Source organism: Homalodisca vitripennis, chromosome 3 (genome assembly GCF_021130785.1).
Source record: "Homalodisca vitripennis isolate AUS2020 chromosome 3, UT_GWSS_2.1, whole genome shotgun sequence".
Lineage (NCBI taxonomy): Eukaryota > Metazoa > Arthropoda > Insecta > Hemiptera > Cicadellidae > Homalodisca > Homalodisca vitripennis.
In genome coordinates, this window is record NC_060209.1 from 21,403,770 (window position 1) to 21,422,096 (window position 18,327).

Below are 18,327 nucleotides of genomic sequence, written 5' to 3' on the forward strand. Positions count from 1 at the left end.
TCACGTAAAATTACTGGACCGACTGTACTCACATTTTACATGGACATTCTTAGAGTTCCTGGTTAACATATGTGCCTATTCTTATTTCGAAAATCCCTCCGGGATACGCCCCACTGGCCTCTTAAGTTGCGGAAAATCCTATATTGGTCTCTAAAGTTGCATTACATCAAACAAATATTATTAATTGAAAGAGCCTCGTAAATGTAGTAAACTGTTCTTTGTAAACATTGCTTTATGAAAGAACAACCACATGTTCAATTAATTTAATCACAATTTTCAATTTGCTTAGTCTTGAAAGCATAGACTAGGCTTGATAGTAACAACACTTCTTCTGCAACCACTGTTGAGCACAGAGTAAGAAAATATCTAAATAAGAAAATTAAAAGTTTTAGTAACAATATAATTCTAACTGTACATTTGAACAAATATTAACTATAAAGTACTTGGTCAGCACTGTGATGAAGATATCAAAGACGAAGTTACTATAAAAACTTTTAATATTAATTTAAAGACTATTATAAAACCAATATTTGTTGTCTTCGGGCAGAAGAAGACTTCTCAGATCTGTTTATGTATATTCATTTTCTTGATTGGGAAAGTAAGGCAAAATCAACTATGGCACAAACAAATTCTAAAACCGGAGTAAATTACAATGACCATAAATATACACTTCTTGAGACTTTTTTTGATCGTAGCAAGAAGGCAAACTTAACATTGGCGTCGGAATATAATTCACTCGAACCAGAAGTGCTCATACTGGTGCAAATCCTACGAATTGAGTGCAAAGCCATGGGAAACTGCCAGTACATAATGTTTATAAGTTTTGCACAATTTAAAGTTTGTAATAATTTAAAATTTACCTTAGAATTTTTAACTTTGAAGTTTTAAATTTAGATCATTTTACGATTTAAAAACTGAGAATTGTTATCACGTATTTGTTTTTTCAAACAAGTTTTCTAATTAATAATTTTTGTTTTATATATAAAACGTTTTGCGGATTATAAAACCAAGATAAGTAGTAAGAATACTATAGAACACTATGCAAGTTGACTGCAATGTTTAAAAGAGAATATAATTGAATTCAAACGTTTTATTTTGAATCCACCTTATTGCAACAACGGATGGATATATCGACCAAACTGCAATTTCCTCAATGATAGGATGGATCCTGTTCTAGCCGCAGCCAAGCCGGCAGTTCTCTATTCAGTTGCTGCGGTCACCATGACAACGCTGACGCACTGTCCCCACGTCATGCCTCAGACAAGATGAGTACAATGCAGATCTCCTAATTAAGTACATGCGCTCGCATACACACGTAATTCTACAATTTAATTTACATAATTCTATTACCATGTAGCCTTGTAGTATTTTTTATGTAACCTGTATCTTTTATAGTAACAGCAGCGCGAGTAAATGGATAAGGGAATCGATAGGGTTCATCCGAAACCATTTAAAATTATGCTCAGAAAACGTAAAAGTAAAGTAAATATGTCTTATTTTACCAGGCGAAGTTAGAGCTAAGAAGTCCTCTCTAACACTTAACCTGGGGACCAACAGCTAAAGGTGACTTCCGAACCACCACCAATGGCCGGGCAGGCGGACTGCTTGCAAGGACAGGATCGCTTAGCGGTCACCCATCCAAAGCAGCAGCCACGCTCGACGTTGCTTGATCTGGTTATCTTGTGATAACCGTTGTATCCGCTACACTGCGCCGTTGGCAATGCGTAAGCAGTACAAGAGCAAAGGTATTGGATGATATTGACAATATTGGATGATTTTTTTACTTCAAACAATTTCCAAAAATAGGTAGAATAATTGTTTGCCTTGAATTTCTGACGTCTATCTTGTTCATAGTATGACTAAGTGGAAACATACTGTACAAGAAAAGTTGAAGACTTCCGTACTCACTGAGATCAAATTTTGCACGAAATGTTACAAGTTATCGTGCACGATGAGCAGACTATGTTATACCTCAACATCAGACTCAAGACATAACTAGTTATCCAGATATTTGGTTATTTTCGTATTACGCCACTTCACTTACCGACCAGCCAGGACCACGGTTGCCATGGAGACGCTGCCACGCTCTCCCACGCCCCCATCCTGCCTGAGATTAACCTATAACTGCAAGCCCCCTCGCCCCCTGCAGTTATCGACGAGCAAGCAGCTGTCTTGCTATAGACACCAGTTAATCATCACATGTAATGGATGACATTTGTTTGATCACCTCATCAATACAACAGACACTGATAGGTTTATATTTGGCACTAAACATTTTAAAGTCCAATATATAGGGTGTTCCGTTATTGATCAGGTCAAGACGAACATATTTCACCATATGAACATGGGTCTTTGGTGCTTAATTTTCCATCTGTCTGTCTGTATGTGTTTTTTATTAAAAAAAAAACGAATAAGATCAATCCTAGCAACTTTGGTTCAAATGTTTACGATAGCAAGTTTAATTACTGAAAAAAGTATCATGATATTATCTTTAGGATGTTCTAAATGGCGGCTATTAAAAGATTTAAACTTTGAATATGTTAAAAACCAACAGTTTTTTCTAAAGAATTACATGGATAACAGTTTTTACAGGATATTATCACAAATCTAATGACACAACATTATTTAAATCGAATAATAAACAACTGATTTAGAGCAGATTTACTGTGACAAAACATGGCCCCGATTGAGGTTCTCAGCCAATAGCCAACACAAAAACTAAATAAACGGCAGCTCTCACTGTGGCCCTTGTCTTGTCTCAGTAAATTTACTCTAAATAGATTATTTAGAGATTACTGTTATTCGGACCAATACATGAGTGGTTCGGATTCCATATTAACTGTGTTTCGGTTTGTCCTCGTAATTACAAAATACTCAGCCCTATTAAAAAAATAAAATCCTATTCTTCCTAAAACTCCATGTTAAGGTAAAGCTATCCTTATTAGTGTTCTATGACAGGGGAAGAAGCGATTTATGTACAGCATAGCATTGTGTTTACTTTCTGAATCAACGTCTTTTTGAAATAGTTACCAGCGCCTACTCAAATCGTCGGCCGTATTGCCTGGCTTAGAGCCTGTGTCGGTCAGAGCAGTTGCTCAGGAGCTAAAAGCAGCTGAAAATACTTCATTTTCTTCGTCCTTCGATGTTCTTCATAGCCACATTTTGGGGCATCATAAAACAAACAATTCACACACATATGAACATCAATAACGTCACCTTACAGTGTTTGTTTTTCTAAAGAAGATCCCTGACGGAGCCGGGTCTTGGCGACCTCTCTCACACGCGAAAATCTCATATCAAACGTCTACCGCATTAAAATATACACCTATATTACCTCGGAAATAAATTTTTACTGATTGGGTGTATTTACCCATGTATTCGAGTAAAAAAACGTATTTTTTGTGTATTGTGGACTATGATAACTAAAGATACGGAGAAAAATGCGGGTTTCTGTTTAAAATTTAAGCTTTCTCCACTTTAACTCATCATTACAAAAAGCAATGGCAGTAGCAAAAATTCTTATACAGCATTTTTTGTATGTCTCTTGAAGAACATCATACCAAAAACTGAGAGTTCTAAGTTAAAGGCGTAATTGATTTTTGTAAACCCTTACAAAATCGGTTATTAGTTATTATTTTGAGATTTTGAAAATGCTGCATGATACTGTACGTACTGGTCGTGCATGCCGATAAGGATTCGTGGTAACTCCATTTTATACTATACACCAAATGGAAGATATTTCAAAAGAGTTTTTGGTTATTAGAATGGGTGAGCAGTGGCTGTTTGCTGAGCCGAGAGTACAGTCTGTGTCTTCAGGCGGCAATTGTGGCCAAAGCGTCATCGTTCCCCAGAGGTCTGTGTGTTGACAAAACCAAGTTATAACTTTACCACATTTTTTCCATATTCATCGTCAGTTCTTTGTTAGTTCCTGTTCGTTATAAGTGGGGCGCCATGTTTAAGTACTGTATAAGTTGGCACAAATATTTATTTCTTAATCATGTACTATTAGATTGGCGGAAAGTAGTGAGACAAACTCGAATCAGAGAGTTTTTATTCTTTTTCAAAAACTTTCATTTCTACTGTACGTGCTAATTCCTCGAATACAAATTCCAGGAAATGATAGAAAAGTAAAAATAATAAAGATGTCTTATTTTACAAGGCAAAGTTAGAGCTAAGAAGCCCTCTCTAACACTTAACCTGGAGACCAAAAGCTTAAAGGTGACTTTCGAACCACCACCAATGGCCGAGCAGGCGGGTTGCTTGCAAGGACAGGATCGCTCAGCGGTCACCCATCCAAGCAACAGCCAAGCTAGACGTATCTTGCGATAACCGTTGTACCCGCTACACTGCGCCATTGGGATAGGCATAAACTCAAAATATTATAAAACAGAAATGAGCAGTGCTGCAAGGTGAATGCTTGAGATAGTCATATGTTACAGAGATATTTCATTTCTTAAAGTCAAAATTTTATAATTACCGTTCATTTCATAGTAAACAAACGTTATATTCAGCCATTTTTCATTGAACTTGGTCACAAAATCGCTTTATAACAGTGCTTTAACAAATCCTCGTGAAATGGTACTTTTTCGTTATTTCTGTTTTCCAGCAAGTTATCTCAGAGGGTTACAATTCTGAAGTTATGAAATTCACCCAAAACCTATCGTACAACCCTTATGTCATAGAAACGCCCGCCATAGATTCAACCCACGTTCTTTTCAAAAACGAAGTAAAAAATGTAAAGTTTTTGTATTAAGCAAATGTGCCTAATACTTTTAAATTTCTAAAAGAAATTCCATTGAAATTGTATGGCATTTTGTTTAAATGTTTCATTACTGCAGAGGTTATCGGAACAAGTAGAAAAATACAGGATCAAGAATTTTAAACTATATGGATTCTACAAGGTCTATGCACACTGAAGACACCTAAACCTATTTAATATATTAGAGCTAGCGGGTGAAGAGGGTGTATGATGTATCAAGTCTGCTGTGAGCCATAACTCAAGGGTTCACAGAGTGCACCCTCCCCCTCCACAGCCCTCCAACCGCCCACACATTCCCTCCTCCTCTACCCCTGCTGTACTTAATGTAAAATGGAAGAGAGAGTTAACTGCTTTTTCATTTTATTATCAACACAAATCTTTCCCCCCTGGAAATGTGTAAAGTTTGCAGTAACTACTGTTTTTCTCATCCCTTTTCAACGCGACCCATAACCCCTTTAATGATCTAATCGCAGTTTTTATATTCTTAGAAACGTGTGCTACGGCTGTAAACTTAGAAAACACTAGATGTCTCGTATAAATCACAATTTTAGTTTGTTCTATATCGCCTAGTACGAACAATTTATGTTTTACACAGAACAAAATTTCACATTACTGTGTGTATTCTCAAATAGTATGGTAGGCCTATGCTGCGCTGAATTTTCAACTAAGATCTTAAAGTTTTGGGGGGGGGGGGGGTTCAGAATTCTCAAAATTCACTTTCCCTAATTTTTCAAAAATCATCAAAATAGTAAACTATTGTGATTTAAATAGTAACTGCTTCCTTTTGCATTCAAAATTGCCTTTTTTATATGTCACAATTTCATGCTTCAAAAGGTTTCTTGTATTGTGTAATCAGAAGAAATAACCAGTTAGATTCTTTGTTTCCTTGATTAAGAAATAAAATATTGAGAAAAATATGATTCCAAATCAATTCCAAAGGGTTTTTAAAATTCCAAAGTGAAATATACATTTTATATAAAACAACTCCTTCACATTTTATTAATATTTATATCCTGCACAAAGATCTTGTATAATCTTCCCAATGTATACTTTTTTATAGTCCAGGAGCCTAGAGCAAATTTTCATTGAACCTGGTTTTCCTGAACTCTGTAGAGAATCTTCTCTGAGAAAGAAATAGATCGTCAGCCGCACTTGTTTTGGTAGTCATTGAAATGGAGGTGTCAAAAGAATTAAAATATGAAATGATAATCTTTAAATACATTAAATTTTTCTTATCTTCATAAGCTTAAAACAGACCGCGAAACAGTTATATCTCAGTCAGCCACGTAGATAAGAAGATTAAAAGTCACCACGTTTCAGGGTCTATACATGGTTAACTGGCGCTGATTTAATATTTATTGTTTTTAAGCCTGTCAAGGTGAGAAAAGTAGCATCTGACAAATTCATTATCATTTCACATTTTAACGCTTTTGACGCTCCCTCATTTCGACACATCCACAAAAACTTGCGCGGCTTAAATCGATTTCTTTCAAAGGTAAGATTTTTCTATCTTGCCATCGTTATAAGTTACACAACGTTTCCGAGGATTGGAATCAATCCTCTTCGTAAAGTGAGGGGGTATCAATACACACAAAAATAAAGGACAGAAAGAAGAAAAGAAGGGAAATAAAAGGATTCAAACATAGCCGAACGCTGCGCTGCTTGGAGTACAGTCCAGGCGTTTCCACTACACAGGATGCAAGTCCCGAGCACAACTCACGAGTACGAGAATCACAAGTAACACCAGCACAGGCGAAAGTGGGATACTACTGTACTTCTGTTTACTTTTTTGTATGTATTAATAACACACCCCCCACCTGATGAAGAGCATAGATTCCAATCCACGAAACGTTGTGTTATACCTTTTGTAACATATAAGAATGGCAAATATTCGAAATCCTATTATCCTTTCAAACCTTTCATCGTCAATAACAAAGTCTAAACAAAGTATTTTTATTCGATTGAAATAAACCACAGGTTGAATGCATATGCAGTCAAATTACTCTTGCCTCCTGGACAATAACTCATACAAACGGGTTAGAGGATGTTTGGTTACTATTAACGGCTAACGGGTACGTAATTCGAATTACGTATAGGCTACGTAATCAAACATGTTTGCAGTAACAAGGACACTAACCGCTGTCGTGGCATGCTTTGTTTGTTGTGGCTGCTTGCATTTAAGCCTTGAATGTAATGCAATGAATACACTATTTAATTACATAACTCCCTCGGACAATTAATAATTAAATGTTATTCTTCAAACAAATCTAAAGAAAATTAGAGGTACAACGGGAATATAAAATGGAAAATTGAATTGGTTGTGTAAGTTGTTGACTTTATGAAGTGTAACTGGTTATACAAGGACAGTAGCTGTTGACTGACATAATAGTTGCTTCATTCGAGTCTCTGTAAATTTTAATTAGAAACTGTGTTCAACCGTTCATTATAAAACAACTTTGTTTTTATAATTTAATCCAACAATAAATATACTGACTTAGTCAGTAAAGGGTTATTTAAGTAGGAGAGGCTTTTTTATTACGAACAATTGTATGGGCCAGGAAATAAGTATATGCAGAATCAGATCTTTAAGTTATTCTCGACTATGAAGGAGATAATTTGGTTCGGAAACGGTCAAGCTGAAGCTTAAGGAATAGGATGAGGAATACTTCAAGCTTGCAGTAAAAACCTATGTCGAATGAAGCTTAAGATATGGTATGTTGAGCATTTCGAAACAGAAGCAAAAATTGGACGAACACCTCCCATTAACACGATGAACCATTAAGGACGAACACTTTTGTTGAAGGAACTGTGTTCCATCAAGCGAAGCGTTTCTGCGTGAACTATCTCTCCATCAAGGAGCTTGAGTAAAAAATAATGGCCCCGTGCAAAGAGACGGGGATATTTTTCTGTGAACCGTGATCGCACCGAACCCAGCTCAAAGACCTTAAAATTCTAGGGAACTATATCCATATTAGTACTAATTAGCCTAGTGACCTTTTTTGGATTACTATCTGTCTGAAAAAATGTAACAAGGTACCAATTATTATTTTCCTTCATTAGTTAATTGGCTTAGGGTGGAGGATCGAGTTCAAAAGTAGCGTAATGGGGATATATTGAATTCTCCTGGATAGCCTAGGGAAATCAGAAAGACAATTCGTACTTTTCAATGTTACATGATACTTTTTAAAGTTACATAATATAACATCTGTATCTGTTATTTTTTACTTAATTACTTTTTAAAGATTTCAAGAATTTGCAGATATACGTACAGTATTCTGCAGATACTGTATATTGTATTCTCTTTGGAAATTCAATTATTGGAGTTGCAGAGGCGGGAATTTGAAAATGATGTCTTGGTGAGCACTTAGAATTTAATATTTCTACTATCAGAATATCAAAAGAAGGCTCCTTAGAGGCTGCTTAAAAAGTATTGTTTTTACAATGACGCTGTCATCATTACCTCGTGAAACACTTTTTTTAAATGGATGTTTTTATAAAAGAAAACTGATACATTTATTTTTTTACTATCCCGGGCAGTATGTATACGAATAAAAAAAATTACAGCCCGGATACGGGAAGAACTCGTTCCTTAAAAATGGCAGTTGGGAGATAAGGTAATTAAAATATGAACGAACCTCTGATTTTCATCCAGAGCAAATTGTAAGTAGTTCGTACATTTGGCAACCAATCCCAAAGACAATAATCAAATCACTCAACACAATGTATGCTAACTCAACACAATGCTAACTCAACACAATGTCTGCTAACTCAACACAATGTCTGCTAACTCAACACAACGAATCGGATGGAAAAGAGAAATTCGTCTAACTGATGTTAGTCAGACACGCGGCGCGGTGTTTCAGACGACAACACGACAACACGACTGACGTGTGATATCATTGCTATCAGTTGTCGTGGGCGAGTGTTGTTGTTTTGTGTAGGACGAAATTTTTACACAATCTTATGCGGCCATGGTCTGACCGCAATTTCCTACGCGATTCCCTCTTACAGACGCGATGCTACGTCGGCATCTATCACGTTTTGTGTTTTGTCTTTTTTTGTTCTCTTAGTTCAAGAAGCTTATAAATTGCACTTAGTCCTATTAGAATCTTAGCGCTGCTTCCGGAGTGACAGGATATTCAGGATGGGTAAGGTTAGAGAGTAGGGGGCGCCTCTTATCGAGATCCATGACGAAGAATTACGGCACTAATATCAAAGCCATATCCCCGCCGGAAGAAGGGGAGGCCAGCTCTGAACCAGCCTCTCCAGTCAAAGCAGGCAGGGGTGGCACACCCTTATTGAGGCTAGCAAGAACCTTTGACTTCACCAACTCCAACAGTCATCTCCCACAGTAGACTAGACCTATCGAATTACCCTTGCACCCCAGAATATCAAAATTTGCGGTTAGTGATGTGCCGCTCCTGGACATCCATAAGGTTGCCCAGATTTAAGTTTTCGCTGTGCCCAGTGGTAGGTTCAACTGGAAGACATAAACCAGCCAGAAGTGATCCCTACTGGGTTTGTGTTTATCTTAGATCTACGGCTTTGTGTATGTCGAATAAATTTTCTAAAATTCAATTCCCTCTCATACAATTTCCGATAATTATTCAAATTAATAGGCTAATTAGTGTATCTCTAAATTTGCCAAAAATCTAAAGTGTCAGACATATTCATTGTTTAGAGTTTGTTATTGACGATAGAAAGTTTGAACAGGATCTCGAACATTTGTTATTGTTAATACCCCCCTACCTGGTGAAGAGGATAGATTCCAATCCTTGAAACGTTGTACCTTTTGTGACATATAACGATGATAAATGTCCGAAGTTCTGTTATCCTGTCAGATAAAGATTTTTAGAACGCCTCGGTTCAAACTATAAACATAGAATTTATCGTGTCTCTGGAAGTAGTAATTGTACATTCAAATTCCACACCCGATAGTCAAATGACTACGATTAGTCGCACGATTTATATTTTAATTTCGATCATGCTCATTGAACCACATTGGCACTGCTGTATTCGTAATTATCATAATTTATTTATCATGTGTCAAGGTAATTGACACATCATTATTTATCATGTGTCAAGTAGCAAAACATAGAAGTCAATTCTAGAAACCTCTGAAAAATTAATTCCAAATGTGAAATATGAATAGATACTGAAATGTTAGTGGAGAGGCCAGCAGTTCCCGCAACGAGTCATCAAATATTGACTGAAACGCGAGTGGCAGGGTAACGTAGAGTCCATTTGATATTTTGTTAATCATATAATTATATTTATCATTTTGGTTTACTTTTAGCAAGAACTGAACGCTGTTTTCAGAGTAAGAACGACATTACAGCACTGTATAAATTAATCATGTTTCTGGTTATTTCACGTTATTCTTTCTATATACGTACGTTTGTAATTATGTCGGGTACCTGAATATTGCACTTATTTCATAATATTTTTATAAAGCTTCAAGTGGTATACAGATTATTATTTTTATTGGGATAATAGAAGATTACTTTAAAGTTTGATTACAATAGTTTAATTCAGTTGGGTGGTATGAAAATAAATGTAATGCACAGGTAACAATTTTAAGTCTAAAATATGCCCAAAATAAGTTTAAAACAAATGGATGGAATCTTTATTTTTGTACATTATTTAGAAGCTTTGCATAACAATATAATACAGTTTTTTTAGCTATTTTATTTCAATTAGTTGATAAAAACACAAGCACTGATTCTTGAATATTATTTAAGAAACATAAAAAATGAATTTTAATTTATAAGTGTTTTAATGGGATAACATTTTTATTTATTATTTTATAATGTTAGTTAAACATGATTTATTTTGCCTAGCACAATTCAGTTACCAAAGCGTTATGTAAACAATTAATATGCACTGATTTTAATATACTATTAGTGTATTTTCTATAGCTAATTGATAATTGGCCATCAATAAAAAAACTTCCACTTAGATCGTTGTTTGCCTATCCCTACTACTGCATACACAACTCTTGCAAGGACGTAGCCAGAGAAGGTGTCCAAGGGACTCCGGACCCCCCAATTTTAAATTACTTTTTAGCAATCGATTATTATTATTTAAATGATACAGTATTACTGACATGTGCTACTGAAAGATCGTTCTCAAGAAATAAACGGGTTCAGAACTTTTTAAGTACACAATGGTGCCTTACTCTCTGTCCACTACAGGAAAATATCAGTTTTCTGGATCCCTCAAAATGTTTTACCTGGCTACGTTCTTGAACTCTTGATAGAAAGATCATATGTACTTGAAACTTGTGCATAGGTCTCTCTTTGGCTGAGGAACACTACTATGATTTTAGAGTCTAAAGGCAAATCACAATGCTGAAATTCAATTCTTCTAAAATGTTTACGTGAGTTTCATCGGTAGCTATTAATCTTGGTAGTACTAATTCTATATTATAGTACAGTGTATCAATGAAAATAACCTCCCACAAGACGCGCGATGTACACGGGATGTCTTGGTAGTACTAAGTCTATTATAGTACAGTGTATCAATGACAATAGCCTCCCACAAACGCGCGCTGTACACGGGATGTCTTGGTAGTACTAAGTCTATTATAGTACAGTGTATCAATGATAATAGCCTCCCACAAGACGCGCGCTGTACACAGGATGTCTTGGTAGTACTAAGTCTATTATAGTACAGTGTATCAATGAAAATAGCCTCCCACAAAACGCGCGATGTACACGGGATGTCTTGGTAGTACTAAGTCTATTTATAGTACAGTGTATCAATGATAATAGCCTCCCACAAAACGCGCGCTGTACACAGGATGTCTTGGTAGTACTAAGTCTATTATAGTACAGTGTATCAATGACAATAGCCTCCCCCAAGACGACGCGCGCTGTACATTGTGTGTCTTGGTAGTACTAAGTCTATTATAGTACAGTGTATCAATGACAATAGCCTCCCACAAGACGCGCGCTGTACATTGTGTGTCTTGGTAGTACTAAGTCTATTATAGTACAGTGTATCAATGACAATAGCCTCCCACAAGACGCGCTGTACATTGTGTGTCTTGGTAGTACTAAGTCTATTATAGTACAGTGTATCAATGATAATAGCCTCCCACATGACGCGCGCTGTACATTGTGTGTCTTGGTAGTACTAAGTCTATTATAGTACAGTGTATCAATGACAATAGCCTCCCACACGACGCGCGTTGTACACAGGCACTAATATATCGGCAAGGTGGGTGGGGGAGGTGTGTGAGTGAGAGAGAGAGAAGATCGATAGTCGCTACCACCTCCCTACCTAGCGCCACCCTCGCTACCTCGCTTCTACCCTGCAGACAGACCTATAGCCTCAACATATTGAACATCAATTTACCCTCCGACCTAGCCAACTAACCATGCGTAAATTGAGACAAACGAATAATAATAAATTGGTTTGACCAATTATAAATGACAAATAATTTGTGTTCATTTTATTTTGTTTCTTTAGCTCGAAGCGGTTTCTAACTTAACTTTAAAAGTCCTTAATTACTAGACCTACCCTTTATATACAGACTTGGTCTTTCCAGAGTACAGACCTTGAATCCATATGGGGATTGTGTTGCGGAAGTTTTTATCGATAAACTACTTCTGTTCCTTAAAGCATAGGTATACTAAATATTTGGTTTAGAGGTTTAATCGGTTCTAACCTTACAGTAATTTTCATGAATTAGATTTAAAACATTTAGTGTTTTTATTGTTGCTAGAATTTACTCACATGTATTTAATAGTTATCTGCAATATATTTATAATCACTGTTTCCTACATTTACCGCTAGACAGCGTACAATCAAAACGTTTAGTGGGAACACATTTTAGGAATGTATGGAATATCTTCTCATAGACCGATACATTAACAAAGGTATAGATACAGTTTCTAAATTTAAAAAATGCATTTTTTAAAAGAATCAGGTGATTTATTCATACATTGTCAGACAATTTTGTTATTCTAGACGAGAAATGAGATAACAGATGTTAAAGAAATATTAATCGAAGATTGAGTAAAAGCTATTAAAAATGCAATGATTAAAAGTATTTTAAACAAACAAAAGAGAAGAATAAGTCATACTATAGGACGAACAAAGGAGGCCAAACAATAACTGTATTGTCTGGAGGAATGGTGGTGGCAAGGGACTGTATAGGAGACAAACGTGACATTTGTGTGGTAGTGTACACCGTGTAGTTTTTGTGGTGGGAGAAATTCACGCAGTGGTCAACTTCTTGGTGTGACCCAAAAATGAACAGGTTTTTAAAAACCCATCATTAAATGATTTGAAGTATGTTAACAAATAAATAAATTACCCAATTTTATATTTGAAATTCTTAGTCCTATTTTTTTTGGGCCAAGATTAAATAGTTTACCCTAAATAATTAGTTTGATTTAAAATTTAGTTATGAAATTCGGTATATGAATGTTGGTTTTAGCTCGAGTTCACCTTCCACTTTATCAGAATAGACAAGTCTGGAATCTGATGCTGTGATAGTCTTTGACTCCTGGAATCTGGAGCCATGTTCGTCTGAAGAGATCGAAATAAAGTCGACGACGAAGAAGCTCAAAACGAACAATTTACATCGTTTCGACATCAGAGACACATAGATTACAAAATATAAAATATAGCATAATCCAGGTGAATTGGGTATGCGGGGTACTGAAGCATACGTACCACTAATACATTTCGAGTGCACAAACCTGTTATACCTGTGACAGTGGACAATTAATAAGAAAAGAAGACCATGTTAAACAAATTCGTCAGAAATGTTGGATGTATTTTCTGGATGTGTAACCCTATGTTTTGTTTGTCATATCTACATACCTATTACTAAAAGAATTTCTGGATTTTTGTACAGCGATTTTATGATCTGAAACTATTATTTCTGTATATTCCGTATATATTGAAAACTAACTCTTAAATTCCAGATGTGACTTTTATAGATACAATGATTTATGAAATACAATCGACTACAGGGCTCTGGCCCGCGGACTTGCTAATTTTGAATCTTATGAGAATATTTTGATTCAGTTCAAAACAGACGCTTACTAAACAACACATTTAGTCAAGGAAGTTATTCAAAACTCACTAACCAACCTAAGAGTGCGCTCTACCACTCTGGTGAACGCTGCATAGGTTTTTGAATCTGCCTCATTGTAGGCTCATTTTTTGAGGTATTAAAAACATATCGACGTCCTTTCACTAACTAAATGTTTGTAAACGCACCTAAATTTTTGAAATTTCAAGTTAAATTAAACTAAAGTTGCACATTAGGTATACAGTTTTTAAAGCAAGAGTATTTTCAACGGTTCATAAAATAAAAACGTGAATTGTTATAAATAAATATTATTGAATATATAAGGGCTTACTTCTTTATGATGGTGATGATGACTCTCTCTATATGTGTGTGTTTTAGTAAACGTGGAAATGTGGAAATGATATTGGACTGTTTATAAACAGAATAGTGTCCGGGATAATACATTATACAAACATCATGAATAATGCATATCCATAGCCAGTTTTTATTTTGTTATAATCTTTTAAGCTATTTCGAAGCGTTAAGACCTCTTTATCGCACAGTAATGACATAGCGTACTTAGCGGTGTCATATCATTAATCACAGGTTTAATTACAACACATTACTTCAGGTCAGGTCGTTTGACGTTTTGATATCCTAATCTATAAATATAAAAATGAATATTTGTGTGTTTGTCCTTTATGGAATCGTACACTATTTGACCGATCATTATGAAAATTTGAATGTATATGTACTTTTCGACGGAGAAGGTTTATATGCTATACTCATTTATAAAACTCACCACGAGGTGGCGCTGCAAAATATAAGTTTTCAAAGCGCCTGCACATTATAAACTGCAATTACGAGACAGTTACGTATATTAATTTGCCAAAGACTATTTGAAGGCATTAAGTTAGAATATACAGTATGTTTGTCTTTATGATAAATATATGGTTGAACTTAAACCTTGACTGTTAGACCGCTTTATAATAAAATACATGTACGTGTATAATGGCTATATAATAAGCATACACAGATTTTCTTGATCGTGACAACAAGGCAAACTCTACATCGGTGTTAGAAATATAATGCACTTGAACCAGAAGTGCAAATACATGGCCAAGGCTTACGTAAAGCGTGCGAAGCCGCGGGAAACAGCTAGTAATATTATAAATTTGAATGTGCCTTTAAAATCCTAATATTAATAATTTTCTAAATATGAAAGTGCCTTTGTTTGTTTGTTTTGTTTTCACGCGTAAACTACTCTACTTATTGTACTGAAATTTGACATGGACCTTCTTGTGGTTCCTTGGGATGATTATGGGCATACTCTTATTTCAAAAAATCCTCATGGCTACGCCCAACTGGTCTGTAAGTAACGAAAAATTCTTGGCCTCTAAAGCTGTGTTATATAAATTGAATGAGCCTGTCAAATGCAACCCACTGTTCTTTGTAAACATTGTTTATTATTTTCGATTTTGTTTACATTTATAATGAGTACATTTATTATTAATCATAATTTTTAACGATAATTTAGATTTCAGCGATTAGGTAAGTACTAATATACTACTATAAGAAAATTTGATTTCGAAGACTCCCTTTGAAGCAGTTGACAAGAATTATGGAATTAATAATTATCTATTATGGAATAGATGAAATTTCGCTGGACTGTTCTTTTTTAACTAATGTGCCAATTTCAGCTTTAAATGTTCAAAAACGTTTAAAAGAATTTTGAATATAAATTTAAAGACTGACACAAAACCCATCTAAGTTCTCTTTTGACAGAAGTAGGTTTCTCTGATCTGTGATATATATATATATATATATTGTTATTTTTTTTTCTTGATTGGGAAACAAAACAAAATCAAATATGGAACAAAACATACTAAGAACAAAATAAATTACAATGGCCATAATTTTAAACTTTTTGGACATTTCTTGATCGTGGCAACAACGTAAACTCAACATTGGAGTCGGAAATATAATTCACCTCGTCCAGCAGTGGTCATAAACGTGCACTAAATTGCGTGCAAAGATGCGGTAACTGCTAGCAGTGTAAAATATAGGAGATAGTGTAGTCTAACTTTTTACTATAAATTTAAAGACTGTTATGAAACATGTCTAAGTTATCTTTTACAAAAGTAGGCCTCACAGAGCTGGTTTATATTTTTCTTAGATAGAGGCAAAATCCGCTTTTGGGACAAAAAGTACAGAGATTAGAGTAAATTAAATTGACCATGAATATACACGTTTTAACATATTTTTCTTGGTCGTGTGGTAGAAGACAAACTCAACATGGGCGTTGAAATATAATTCACTCCAACCAGAAGTGCTCGTACAAATGCAAAATTGCGAAATTGCGTGCGAAGCGCCGCGAGTAATTGCTAGTGTAATAATAAAAGTTGGATTAGAATTACAAATTTCCCCTCCATAAATTCAACTATATAAATTATAATAATGTTCAGACAATTTTAGGAAAAGAGTAGATAAAGGACGGGGGGACACACCAAGTAACTAGTAGTAGTATGAAAGAGGAGCTAACGTAGAAATTGTGTTGAATACTGTGAAAGCAAGTGTATGTGGAGTATAAAATAAGTAAACTTTGCACACATTAATTTCTTTTGTTGAACCCTAGAATTTGCAACTATAAAAATTCCATACTGGATCGAATTTTAAATCCTCAAAATATGTAATATACTCCAATACTTTAAAATGTGTTTTTGAGATGCGAATATATCTTCCGTACAAATGTTTAACTTCTGATTAGAGGGGCAATCTACGACAAAATCCAGTGTTATATGTACCATAGACAGATTACAACGCTAACCTCTAAATGGCAAACCGATTTGCAAACAGTGAGACGACAAACTTTACCATTTAAAAGTTGGGGCACATCTCTTGTAATCTGTTCCTTCCGCTGGTTATCAAATCGTCCAACTTCTGACATTGTAAACGTCACACGTTACTTCAAGTGAAAAAGCGATCACTTGAGACTACTAGATAATACTGATCCGAACATCTAAAGTGATCTATGAGTGTGAAGTTATGATCCGACAGCCAACTGGAACTGTATAAGTATGGAACCTTCCTTAAGTCGATAAAGGAATTCGTCTTAGAAATACGTCACTTTTAAGTCACGCTAGTTTTGGAAGAAGGTCCCTAAATGAGTGGACATTAACAGGATTAAAAATTTGAAACGATATTTTTTCTCAGATAAATATTTTTTTGTTTAGCTTCACACCCTTAGAAAATAGTCAGACCCATAAATAAAAATTTCACTCGCGTCAAAAACTAACCATATACGAATCTACTACTTGGCTGAAATATGCGACCTTTCAGTCTCTGTATTTGGTTTTCAGATGGTTCTATAAATATTATTGACGTGTCTGAATCTAGGTGTAGAAGTGTATGAGAATCTAGGTGTAGAAGTGTATGAATCTAGGGTAGAAGTGTATGAATCTAGGTGTAGAAGTGTAATGAAATCTAGGTGTAGAAGTGTATGAATCTAGGTGTAGAAGTGTATGAATCTAGGTGTAGAAGTGTATGAATCTAGGGTAGAAGTGTATGAATCTAGGTGTAGAAGTGTATGAAATCTAAGGAAAATATTGCTTGAAGAAAATACTAATTTTTAGTGAAAGTAATTTTTGGATTTTAAGAAAAACTAGGTTGTGTACCCATACAATGCAAACTGGATCTCAAGCATAAACGTTTTTAGGTTTTAGAATTTTTAGTAAAACACCCAGGAAAAATGCTAAATACAAAAACACCTACGATCATTATTCAAGATGCCACGACGTGTATAAATTATATGTTTCGATTATGTAAAAAATATATTAAAAGATTTTGTCTATGTTATTAAAAATAATTTGTGAGGTGCTTCTGGCCAGATCCGCGGGACAGAAATTGAATTCAACTCAATACTAAAGTACAAACAAAACATAATTAAACTAGCACAACTTATTGATATTCGTTAAAAAAATACTGCAAATTAAAACTTCAATTCCTGCCAATTGCAAGACATTAGAATAACCAAGGAGATGGCAAGAGTAACGTGTTTGGGTCTCGGGGATCGGGTTAAAGGATATATCGAATCTTTTTGGAAAGGAAATAATATTTTAAAGTTATAAAATTACCTATGGGTTTGGCCATATTCCCAAAAAAAACATTTGTTACGCTGTTTTTAAATTGGTATTGAGAGAACAGAAACTCTGTCCAAAAACGATAAGAATAAAAGGCGGGAAAATGTGATTTAAGTGCAGCTGAAATCTTTGCAGATAGCATCGGTTTTGTTTATTGTAGACGATCCGAAGTTATAGTCCTAAACCTTTTTTACCAAATTAATTTAGATCAAGATTGAATAGGAGATTAATTTCTTTACGTCCGAAGAGGAATTGGAGCCTGGATCTCTGAAGTGATGAGTAAGCATACTTACTACTACTCAGATAGCATTGTCAGTGATTTAGTGACAGTATCTATTGACCTAATTTCTGCATATTTAATGTGCACATTTCGTCTGCACATTGTACAGCTACAATTTCCG

At 35.1% G+C, this 18,327-nt stretch overlaps 1 protein-coding gene across 6 annotated transcripts in view; it reads right to left on the reverse strand.

Annotated features, from left to right (window-relative positions):
- The window catches only part of LOC124356680 (synaptotagmin 1), a 136,400-nt gene that overhangs the window by 59,849 nt on the left and 58,224 nt on the right, over window positions 1-18,327 (reverse strand). Inside the window, exon 1 of one of the 6 annotated variants that reach the window (XM_046807817.1) lies at window positions 8,395-8,507. The exons of the other annotated variants lie outside the window; for them this stretch is intronic. The gene's annotated coding sequence lies outside the window, so the exon portion shown is untranslated. Of the gene's footprint in view, window positions 1-8,394; window positions 8,508-18,327 lie in introns of those variants that run through there. 6 annotated transcript variants of the gene reach the window in all.